Source organism: Tenrec ecaudatus, chromosome 16 (assembly GCF_050624435.1).
Source record: "Tenrec ecaudatus isolate mTenEca1 chromosome 16, mTenEca1.hap1, whole genome shotgun sequence".
Lineage (NCBI taxonomy): Eukaryota > Metazoa > Chordata > Mammalia > Afrosoricida > Tenrecidae > Tenrec > Tenrec ecaudatus.
The window spans coordinates 111306072-111316845 of record NC_134545.1 but is presented as its reverse complement, the minus strand read 5'-3'; positions in this window follow the sequence as shown (position 1 = coordinate 111316845).

The following is a 10774-nucleotide window of genomic DNA, read 5'->3' as shown; positions in this document are numbered from 1 at the left end:
TGGTGAATCTTGCTGAAGCTGCCCGTTGGCCAGGAGCTGGAGGGCTGATGCTGCTGGGAGCATTGTAATTGACCAAGCAGCCCTTTCTGAAGGGACCTCATCCAGCCTGCTCGACCTTGACCACTGTCAGTCATGTCACCACATCACCCGGTGCCCGCGACTGGCCTGCTGGGGACAAAGAGGGATTCCTCACTGTCAAACTCCGCCCTGGGACCAGCAGGTCCCCGAGTGGTGACAGCCCTGGAGTGTGATACCCACCAGAGCTACCAGGGGTCTTGCCCAGGGCAGGATTGAGTGGGGACCCTGAGGGTCCCATCCACACTGCCACTAAGCCAGCACACATAAACACGCACACTCACTCATGAGCACACAAACACGCGTGCACACACACCTAGACAGCCATGCACATAGCAGCTTTATTCCTGGTGGTCACGTCTGGCCACCTTACTGTCTGCCAGGGGCACGCACCCCTTCTATCAGAGACAGAGCAGAGGGGGTGGGTGAGCTACAGGAGGAAGAAGCCCCGCCCCACAGAGCTCGCAGTCAGGGGCTGGCATCCAGGGTGGGTAAGAGAGCCAGCCTCCTGGGAGCAGAGAAAGGCAATGCCTCACCCAGCACCCGCCCAGCTGATGGCCAGAAGATGGGGAAGATGCCCGTGCCCGGGAGACGGCCCAAGGGAGTGACCACTAAGCCCACTCTTCTCTGGGTGGGACTTGAGAACGCCTCTCCTAGAACCAGACGCGGTGACTCCTCAGGGGGCTGAGCAGGGAGACCCGAGCTCCAGGGGCAGATTCGGGGTCAGAGGCCAGAAGGCCTCTCCTAAATGTTACATGCAGAGCCGGGGGTACCTTGGTCCTGAAGCTGACACTGGAAAGTATGCATCTGCTCTTCAGGACACCCAGTGGCTCCCTCCCACACAGGGCTGTGGGCAAACTGCAGGCCTCAGGGTGCCTGTGGGCCCGTCTCTGGGTGCAGCCTCCTCTGCAGGAAGGGGCAGCCTGCTCAGCTCAGCACCTGCTCAGCCTGTGTCAGTTTGGTCAGTTCTTCCCTAGCAGCGGGGACTGCCATACTGTCACTAACGGGGAAACAGTGAGCTTGTCCCTCATCAGAGGCTACTTCAAACCTCGCTGCCACCGAGTAGATGCCTACTCACAGGGAGCCTGCAGGAGAGTAGCCGGCCCCTGCATGTTCCCTGAACCTAACTTTTTAAGGCAGAAGAAAGTCTGCCTTTCTCCCTAGGAGCGGCCGGGGGTTCTGAACTGTCGGACTTGCAGTTAGCAATCCAACGAGTAAGCACTATGCCACAAGGGCCCTGTGGATGTGAGCTGGCGGGGAGGGGAGAGAAGGGTCTGAGTCTGGGCCTGTCTGTCCCAAGTCTGTGCCCTTTCTCTCCCCACTCAGAAGAAAGAGGAGGGGGAGAGAGGACGTCAGTCCTGAGATTACAGATCGTGAGCAGCCGACGGTGGAAAGGCACACAGCCCACTGGGTGCTTGGCCTGCAGCCGCCTTCTCCTGAGCCTTCCTTGGTAAACACCGGGCGTGGGTGCCAGGTGGTGGGGGGTGGAGAGGAAGTATTTGTCAGAGAAATGAGGGTTTGGTGATGCGCCCATGACACATCCGATCGATATCTCACTGCCTACCACCTCTGGTGCCGGAACCCAGGCGTGTCTACCTCCTTCTTGCAGCAATTAATCATGGGCGCTCATGACAGCGATCCAGGCTCTCTGCTCGGGGCAGAGTGACATCACTTACCAGGCTCTTCCCCAGTCAAGCTCCGTAAGATCAGGGACCGGGCTCTACGTCCACGTGGGCTGCCATGGATCGATGGAGGGACGGTCACACTCGCTTCTCCAGAGTGCCCAGGTCTCTGCCAGGGTGGGGAGGGGCTCGGCGTCATGCCAGGGCTCTGGCTGTAGCAGCGTCTTGACCTTGAGGCCTGGGCTTCTCGCGGCAGAGCCTTTGAGCCCCCATGCTGTGTGCATCGTAGCCCACTGGGGGGGTGGCTCTGTGCCCCCAGCCTGGGATTCGGGTGAGGTGGAGAGCTGTAGAGAGGGTTTGGACCAGCATTTAAATGTCTGCACCAGAGGCGACTCCTGCCATTTCCATTCACCACACATGAGCCGGAACACAGCACTGGAGCACCTCCCCCGACTCACCGTCCAGCACCTGGGGCATCTCACCAGGGACCAGTGACCAATAGGACTAGCATGATGAACCCAGAGAGGCCCGTGGAGTCATTAGCTGGAGCCTGCCCTAGTGGTGGGGCACAGAGAACTGCTAGTACTATGGAGCCTTCTGTCCACCCAGCCATCCATCCATCCATCCATCCATCATGCATCCATCATCCATCATCCATCCATCCATCCATCCATCCATCCACCCATCCATCATCCATCCATCCATCATCCATCCATCCATCCATCCATCATCCATCCATCCATCATCCATCCATCCATCATCCATCCATCCATCATCCATCCACCCATCCATCATCCATCCATCCATCATCCATCATCCATCCATCCATCATCCATCATCCATCATCCATCCATCCATCCACCCATCCATCATCCATCATCCATCCACCCATCCATCATCCATCCATCCATCCATCCATCCATCATCCATCCATCCATCCATCCATCCACCAATCCAGCCATCCATCCATCATCCATCATCCATCCATCCATCCATCCATCCACCCATCCACCCATCCATCATCCATCCATCCATCCATCCATCCATCCATCCATCATCCATCCATCATCCATCCACCCATCCATCATCCATCCATCCATCCCTCATCCATCCATCCATCATCCATCCATCCATCCATCCATCCATCATCCATCATCCATCCATCCATCATCCATCCATCCATCCATCCATCCATCCATCCATCATCCATCCATCCATCTATCCACCCATCCATCATCCATCATCCATCCATCCATCCATCCATCCATCCATCATCCATCCATCCACCCATCATCCATCCATCCATCCATCCATCCATCATCCATCCATCCTTCTTTTCACTCATCAATTGATTCATCCAATTGATTCATCAATTCATGTCTACCCATTTATCTACTCATTAACTCAACCAGTTACTCACTGACTTACCCACTCAGTCATCCATTCACAGAACTATGCACACCTGCATGATGCACACCTGCACTATGCACACCTGCATGATGCACACCTGCACTATGCACACCTGCATGATGCACACCTGCACTATGCACACCTGCTATGAGTGGATAACCTATGCCCTCTGCACACCTGAACCACCTCACTGAGCCTCAGTTCTCTCTCCACAACTGCGGAGGTGGAGCCTGACAGTTCTACTCCCCATACCTGTCATGGTTGTGCAGTGGCCACACGTGAAGCGGCAGGACCCTGAGACTCAGCAAGTGTGCTTTTCCTTCCAGGGAAGCCACGTGAAGTGAGACCCAGGGTTCCCTTCAGACTTGAGGACACAGTGACCCTGGGCCCACTCTCCACACCTCTTCAGGTGGCTCCAGCCCAGGAGGCCAGCAGGCAGCAAGCTAGGCCCTGCAGAGATCTCTGCAGACCCAGAGTGGACATGAGAAAGACAGGGGCTCTGTGGTCTAGGACCTGAGAGGCAGGCTAGGGATGGTCTGAAGGGTGCTCCCTGGTTATTCTCCCAGCCAGGGGGTTGAAGGAGGGGTTCTCAGTAGTCAAAGGCCATCAGAGGTCATAAATGACACATCTCCAGGCTCAGACAGCCAGCAGCCACATGGGCCACCCACCATAACCAGAAAACCCTCTCCCTCCACAACGGCTCCATGCCTACTCAGTGCCTCAGGTCAAGGTAAATGGCAGAATTCCTGAGAAGTCTCCTGCTGCAGACCACGCTAGCAGGGATGACCTGAGGGTGGACCCCTGGCTGTCTCCTCTCTGGGAAGACAGGTTTTGAATGGGCTGCCTCTCTGTCACAGGGCAGAGTCTCCTTAGACCATGCCCTTCCCATATCTGGACATCAGCTCCATATACCCAGGGTTCACAGCGAGCTGGTGTGCATTGCAGTGGCCTGGTGGTCATCAAAGCAGAGCTGGACTATGGGTAGAAGCAGACCCCAGTCTTCTTGCTGTGGCCCCTGTGGGTGGGCTTGGACCCCAGCCCTCCCAGCAGAGTCTGGGCATTCTAACCGCCCAACCCCAGGCTCCCTGGACTCCGAGGGCAGTAGCAGGGCCTGCAAGGAGTCTTCCCAGGAGCCACGCTCAGCTCCTGCAAGAGCCCCAGGCTTGCAGGAAACCAGAGCCGTCAATAATGCATGGCCCCCTTCGTTGCATGAGAGCCAGGGAGCCTGAGTGATGCCATACAATGGGGGTGGGGCTTTAGTGGACGGTGGCATGTGCTAGACAGCTGAGCTCCTCCTGGCCACTTCTTCAGCAGCCGGCACCCAAGAGCATTTCCACCAGCAGAGCCCGTCAAAGGAAGCCACAGGCCCAGAGTTCAGAGGCTCCTCGCCAGCTGTGGGTCAGCCACAGGCACCCAAGAGCACTTCCACCAGCAGAGCCCGTCAAAGGAAGCCACAGGCCCAGAGTTCAGAGGCTCCTCGCCAGCTGTGGGTCAGCCACAGGCACCCAAGAGCATTTCCACCAGCAGAGCCCGTCAAAGGAAGCCACAGGCCCAGAGTTCAGAGGCTCCTCGCCAGCTGTGGGTCAGCCACAGGCGCCCAGCTAGAGAGAAGACAAGGAGACCCCTGCAGGGCAGTGAGTGATCGGATGGGGCTCTCCTAGCCCCAGCACTGACTCCCACCCAACGACCTTTCCCTGCGTGGGTCGGGCCAAAGGTGCAGAAGATACTCTTAGGACTGACCCTTGAACGTGGTGAACAGGATTTGTTGGAATATAATCCTGCTGGGTATAAAGTGAACCCTCTGAGGGGCAGGACACGGGTTCTCACTCCCAGCAGGAGCCAGGAGTTGGGCACGTCCTATGAAACCGAGGCCCCTCCTGGATCCAGAGGACAGCTACGTCAGAGGAGCAGCAGCCAAACCAGGAGCTGGAGCCCGGGACAGAGTGATGGACTTCCAGCCCATGGAGCAAGTGAAGCTGAGTGCTTTGGGGCAGGAGGCTGGTTTTCAGAGTGGGGAGCCTCCGGGCATTTGATTAGGGGATCTGGATTATCATCAGACCAACAGAGTAGGAGATGAATGCCACAGGGCTGAATCTTACAGCAGAGTGGCACGCCCTGGGGCATGTGTTGAAACCTTCAGGACTTTGAGCATGTCTTGATGGATAACTGTATCCCGAGCATTTCTGACTCACATTGCTCCTGCTAACCTCTTTCATAAACCCTTTAACCGTGAATATTGTCTGCGGGTTCTGTGTAGCCAATGTAATGAAGATTCGAGCCTAGATAAAAAGCCCTGATGGGGCAATTGGGCTGCTAACCACAAGGTCAGCAGTTCAAAGCCACCAGCTGCTCTGCGGGAGAAGCATGAGGCTGTCTGCTCTCATAAAGAGTGACAGTCTCGGAAGCCCCCAGGGACAGTTCCACCCTGTCCTGTGGGGTCTCTGTGAGTCGATGGCAGTGAGCTTTGTGGATTCTTCTCATGAAGAACGGTGGCCCCTGGATTTCCACTGGCTGCTTCAGGCAGCAGATGGCAGGCCTTTCCCCTCATGCACCGTACATGTACATGCATGCATATGTAAATCACTCATAGAGAGAGGGTTGTAGAGTTTAGTGTTGGCATTAGAATTACAGTTTAGTGCTACAGTTTGGCATTTAGAGTTTAGAATTTAAAGTCCGAGTGTAGAGCTAGAATGAGTTTAGAGGGTCAGTTACAGTTTAGAGTCCAGACTGAGAGAGAGATGCGGCGTGGGAGCCTGACACCGAACACCAGCTTTTTAGTAGACCCACTGCAGAAACCCAAACCCAGTCTGGCATTGGGTCACCAGGATGCTGTGACCATTGTGGAGGGAGATGCCAGCATTGGGTAAAGGGCACAGGGAAGCTGCATCTCTACAGCAACTCTGTGAATCTGAACGTATTTGAAAAGAAGAGTCTGTACTGCTTCCAGGTGGGCTTTGTTGCTTCTGAGCTAGATGGCCGCTTGTTTACTTTCAAGCCTTTAAGGCCCTAGATGCTACATCTTTGATAGCCGGGCACCATCAGCTTTTTTTGCCACATTTGCTTATGCACCCATTTGTCTTCAGTGATCATATCATGGAGGTGAGCACCCAATGATATGATTTTTGTTCTTTGATACCTGATAACTGATCCCTTCGGCACCTTGTGATCACACAGGCTGGTGTGCTTCTTCCATGTGGGCTTTGTTGCTTCTGAGCTAGATGGACGCTTGTTTACCTTCAAGCTTTGAAGACTGCAGATGCTATATCTTTCGATAGCCGGGCACCAGCAGCTTTCTTCACCACATTTGCTTATTTGCCTGCTTTGTCTTCAGCTGTTGTATCGGGAAGGTGAGCATCATAGAATGCCAGTTTAATAGAAGCACACCAGCCTGTGCGATCACAAGGTGTCAAAGGGACCAGGTATCAGGCATCATCAGAACAAAAATTCTTATCATAGTGAATGAGGGGGGTAGTGAGGACTGGAGACTCAAAGCCCATTTGTAGGCCACTGGAGATCCCCTTGCAGAGGGGTCTCAGGAAGGAGACAGGCCAGTCAGGGTGTGATGTAGCAATGATGAAAAATACAACTTTCCTCTAATTCCTAAATGCTTCCTCCCCCCATTATCATGATCCCAATTCTACCTTGCAAGTCTGGCTAGACCAGAGGATGCACACTGGTACAGATAGGAACTGGAAACACAGGGAATACAGGGCGGATGATCCCTTCAGGACCAGTGGTGTGAGTGGTGATACTGAGAGTGTAGAGGGAGAGTGGGTTGGAAAGGGGGAAGCAATTACAAGAATGGACAACAGAAAAGTGGGTGAAGGGAGATGTCGGACAGGGCAAGATATGACAAAATAATAATTTATAAATTACCAAGGGTTCATGAGGGAGGGGTGGTGGGGAGGCAGGGGAAAATGAGGACCTGATGCCAGAGGTTTAAGTGGAGAGCAAATGTTTTGAGAATGATGGGGGCAATGAATGTACAAATGTGCTTTACACAATTGATGTATGTATGGATTGTGATAAGAGTTGTATGAGCCCCAATAAAACGATTAAAAGAAAAAAAGGAAGAGTGTGTAGTGACAACAGTAGGGGTGGGTGCTCACAGCGGGCTGGTGGAGGGGGCACACTGCATCTTCCTGGAAGAGGAAGCAGCCCCTGCTATAGAGATCTTCCTGAGCCTCTATCAGCTGCCTCTTCCACCTGGAAAGGTTGGTTTGTGTCCCCAAGGAGGTGTGTTCAAGACCTACCCCTGTGCCTTAAGCCTGACTCTCACAGGGTCTTGGCCGACACAATCAGCTAGTATGCGTGAGGTCACACTGGCGTTTGTAAGCTCTGACCTCCTCCTGAGGCAGCCTTGGAAGAGCAGGGCAGGGCCAAGAGCCAGTGGTAGGAATGGAGACAGAGGCCGAGGCTGAGAGATACAATTGCAAGTCAAGGCAGGCCCAGGCCCCCAGGGTCCTGGCCCAGAGCTTGCTGACACCTGGATCTTTACTTCGATCTGAAAAACTGGGAGAAGAAAGATAGGTGGTTGGTGTTTGAGGCACCCAGTGTGTGGTGCTGAGAGCAATACACAGATTCTTATTGACGGGCCAGCATGTTCGCACGGGCACGCGTGCACGCACACACAAACAAACATGCATGCATGTATGCACACTCATACACACTTTACACACACACTCAGACACAAACTTCACACTCACATACATGCACACATGCACACACACATACTGGGTAGCACATTTCCTTCTTGGGTCTCCTGGTTCCTGGCTGGGGGTAGATGGTGAACGCAGCAGAGGGATGAGGAGAATTCATGACACCCGCACCACCTCGCCTCTTCTGCAGGCTCCACTTTTCTGTGGAAGTTGTGTGCGTTCAGGGCCCTTGCAGAAGAAAGGCTTGGGGTGAGGGTTCTCACCTAGGAGATTGTCGCTGTGAGGGGGCATCGAGTCAGTTCCAGCTCAGGTGACCCCAAGTACCACAGACCCAAATGCCCCCGAGTGCTGGGTCAGCCTCAGTTCTGAGGTCCGTGCCCTTTGCTGCAGCCACCATGGACATCGTCTCGTCAAGGGCGATCTTCTTTTTCAGCCCCGCTGCGTGCTCGATGTCCTTTCCCAGGGCTGGTCTCTCCGACAACATGCCCAAAGCACCTGACACAGAGTCCCGCCCGCCACTCCGGCTGTGCTTCCTTCAAGACAGGTGTGTGTGTGTGTGTGTGTGTGTGTGTGTGTGTGTGTGTGTGTGTGTGTGTGTGTGTTCCTTTGGCCCTCCCTGGGACGTCACGTCTTCCTCCCCAGCACCAGAATTCAAATGCATCCATTCTCCTTCGGCCTTACTGTCCAATGTCCAACTTCCCCGTGCATAAGAGGCAATTAGCCAGGACAGCTTTACTGTTCGTTATGCAGTAGATCTCGTTTGATCTCCATCAGCTTTGATTATGGATCCAGGCAAGATGAAATCGTTGACAACTTTCAGTGTTTCTCCATTTATCGTAATGTTACCTACTGGCCCAGTTGGGAGGGTTTGGGTCTTCCTTACACTGAGCTGTAATCCGTGGTGAAGGCTACACTCCTTGATCTTCACCGGCAAGCACCTCAAGTCCTCCTCCCCTTCAGCAGGCAGCGTGGCCGCATCTGCTTAGCACAGGTAGCTCATAAGCCTCCCTCCAGCCCCGATGGGACAGCCCACTTCATAGAAGCTAGCTTCTCTGATGACTTCACTCAGCCTAGAGAGTGGGTCAGTACAGTGCGAGGGTACAACCCTGACACACACCTTTCCGGATTTTAAACCAGGCAGCATCCCCTTGTTCGGTTCGCACTCCTGCTTCTTGATCCACAGACAGGTTCTGCATGAGCACAAGGAAGTGTTCTGGAATCTCCATTCTCCTCAGGACTATGCATAGTTTGTTATGATCCACACAGTTGATTGTCTTTGACAGTCAATAAGTCGCAATGAAGCGTCTTTCTGGTTCTCCTCGCCTTCAGCTAAATCTGTCTGACAGCAGCCATGCTGTCTCTTCTCCACGGCCTCATCTGAGTCCTGCCTGCACTAGTCAGCTGCCTGCACAGGCACCGATACAACCCCTGCTGGATGATCTTCAGCAAAATTTTACTTGCCTGTGATAACAATGACATTATTCTGTAATTCGAGCATTCTGTTGGGTCATCTTTCTTTGGAATGGGTACAAATAAAGATTCCTACCAGTCGTTTGACCAACCACCCGTCTTCCAAATTCCCTGGAATAGAGTGAGTGCTCCCAGTGCAGCCGCTTGTCAGAACATTTCCCTTAGTCGCCATCAGTGTCGACAGCCTTGCTTTGACTATTGCTTTCGGTGCAGCTTGAATTTCTCCCTTTCCTACTACTGGTTCTTCTCCCATACACCGTCTTGAAGAGGTGGGATGCCGTCTAGTTCTTTCTGGTGCAGTGACTCCGGGTGTGTTTCCCATCTTCTTTGGAAGCTTCCTGCGTCGTCCGATGTTTTGACCATAGCATCTCTCTATATTGGAGCATGGGCTGGAATTTGCTCTTGAGTTCGTTCTGCTTCAGAAACGCTGACCGTGTTCTTCCTTTGGGGTGTCCCAGCTCCAGGTCTTTGCACTGTGTCTTCTCGAGCTGCCCTTTGACATTGTCTGTGGACGCTGTGACAACCTCATTTCTTCCATTGGCCTGAGCTACTCTGTGATGAAGAGCAAGTTTCGGGGTTTCTCCCAACAGCCTTGTTCATCTTTTCTTTCTTGCCCGTCTTTTTAATGACCGTTCGACTTCTTCCTGTCTGATAGTCTTGAGGTCAGCCCTCAGCTCATCAGGTTTTCTGTCCCTGGTGTTCTATGAGTTAAATCGATTCTTGAGACGTTCTCAAAATGCAGGTGGGATAGACTCAAGGCCACGTCTTGGCTCTCGTAGACTTATTTTAATTTTATTCAGCTTGAACACTTGGTGGGCTGCTCCAGTCTGCGTCTGGCTTCCTTTAGCTGCTGGCATTGAGCTTCTCTATTCTCTCTCCTCAGGTCAAGGTCAACTTTATTTCTGTGTGCAATCGTATTCCGTCTGGAGGAGCACATGCTTGTACCCACCATCTGTGTTCCTGAAAAAAACAAACCGGTGTTTTCTATGAAGAAGTCGTTGGTCTTGCAGAATTTTACCACAATTCTACCATGGGATCTCCAGCGTCATTTCTGTCACCGAGAACCATATTTTTCCAACCACTGTTGCCGTGATTGGTACAGTAGAAGGTCGCTCGAGCAGAAGGCCGTCAAGGAGATGGATGGCCTTAGGAACAAGTGCGAGGATGGCACAGGGACAGGCAGGGTTTCATCCTGTTGTCTGGAAGCGCGCGATGGGCTGGTACCACCTAGATGGCACCTAACAACAACAACAACTGTCTCTCCCTCTTGTTTGCGACGTTCACACACCAGTCACCGATAATGATCAATGCATCTAGAGGGCATGCTTGATCAATTGCAGGTTGCGGAATGTGATGAAATTCTCCAATGTTTGCTTCGGTAGTTGGTGCACAAATTTGAATAATAATCGAAAGGGTTGAATTTCCCTGTATAGGAATAACTATTATCCTCTCACAGACAGCACTGAACTTCAAGATAGATCTTGAAATGTCGTTTTCAGAAGCGAATGCAATTCCATTCCACTTGAATCTGTCATTCCT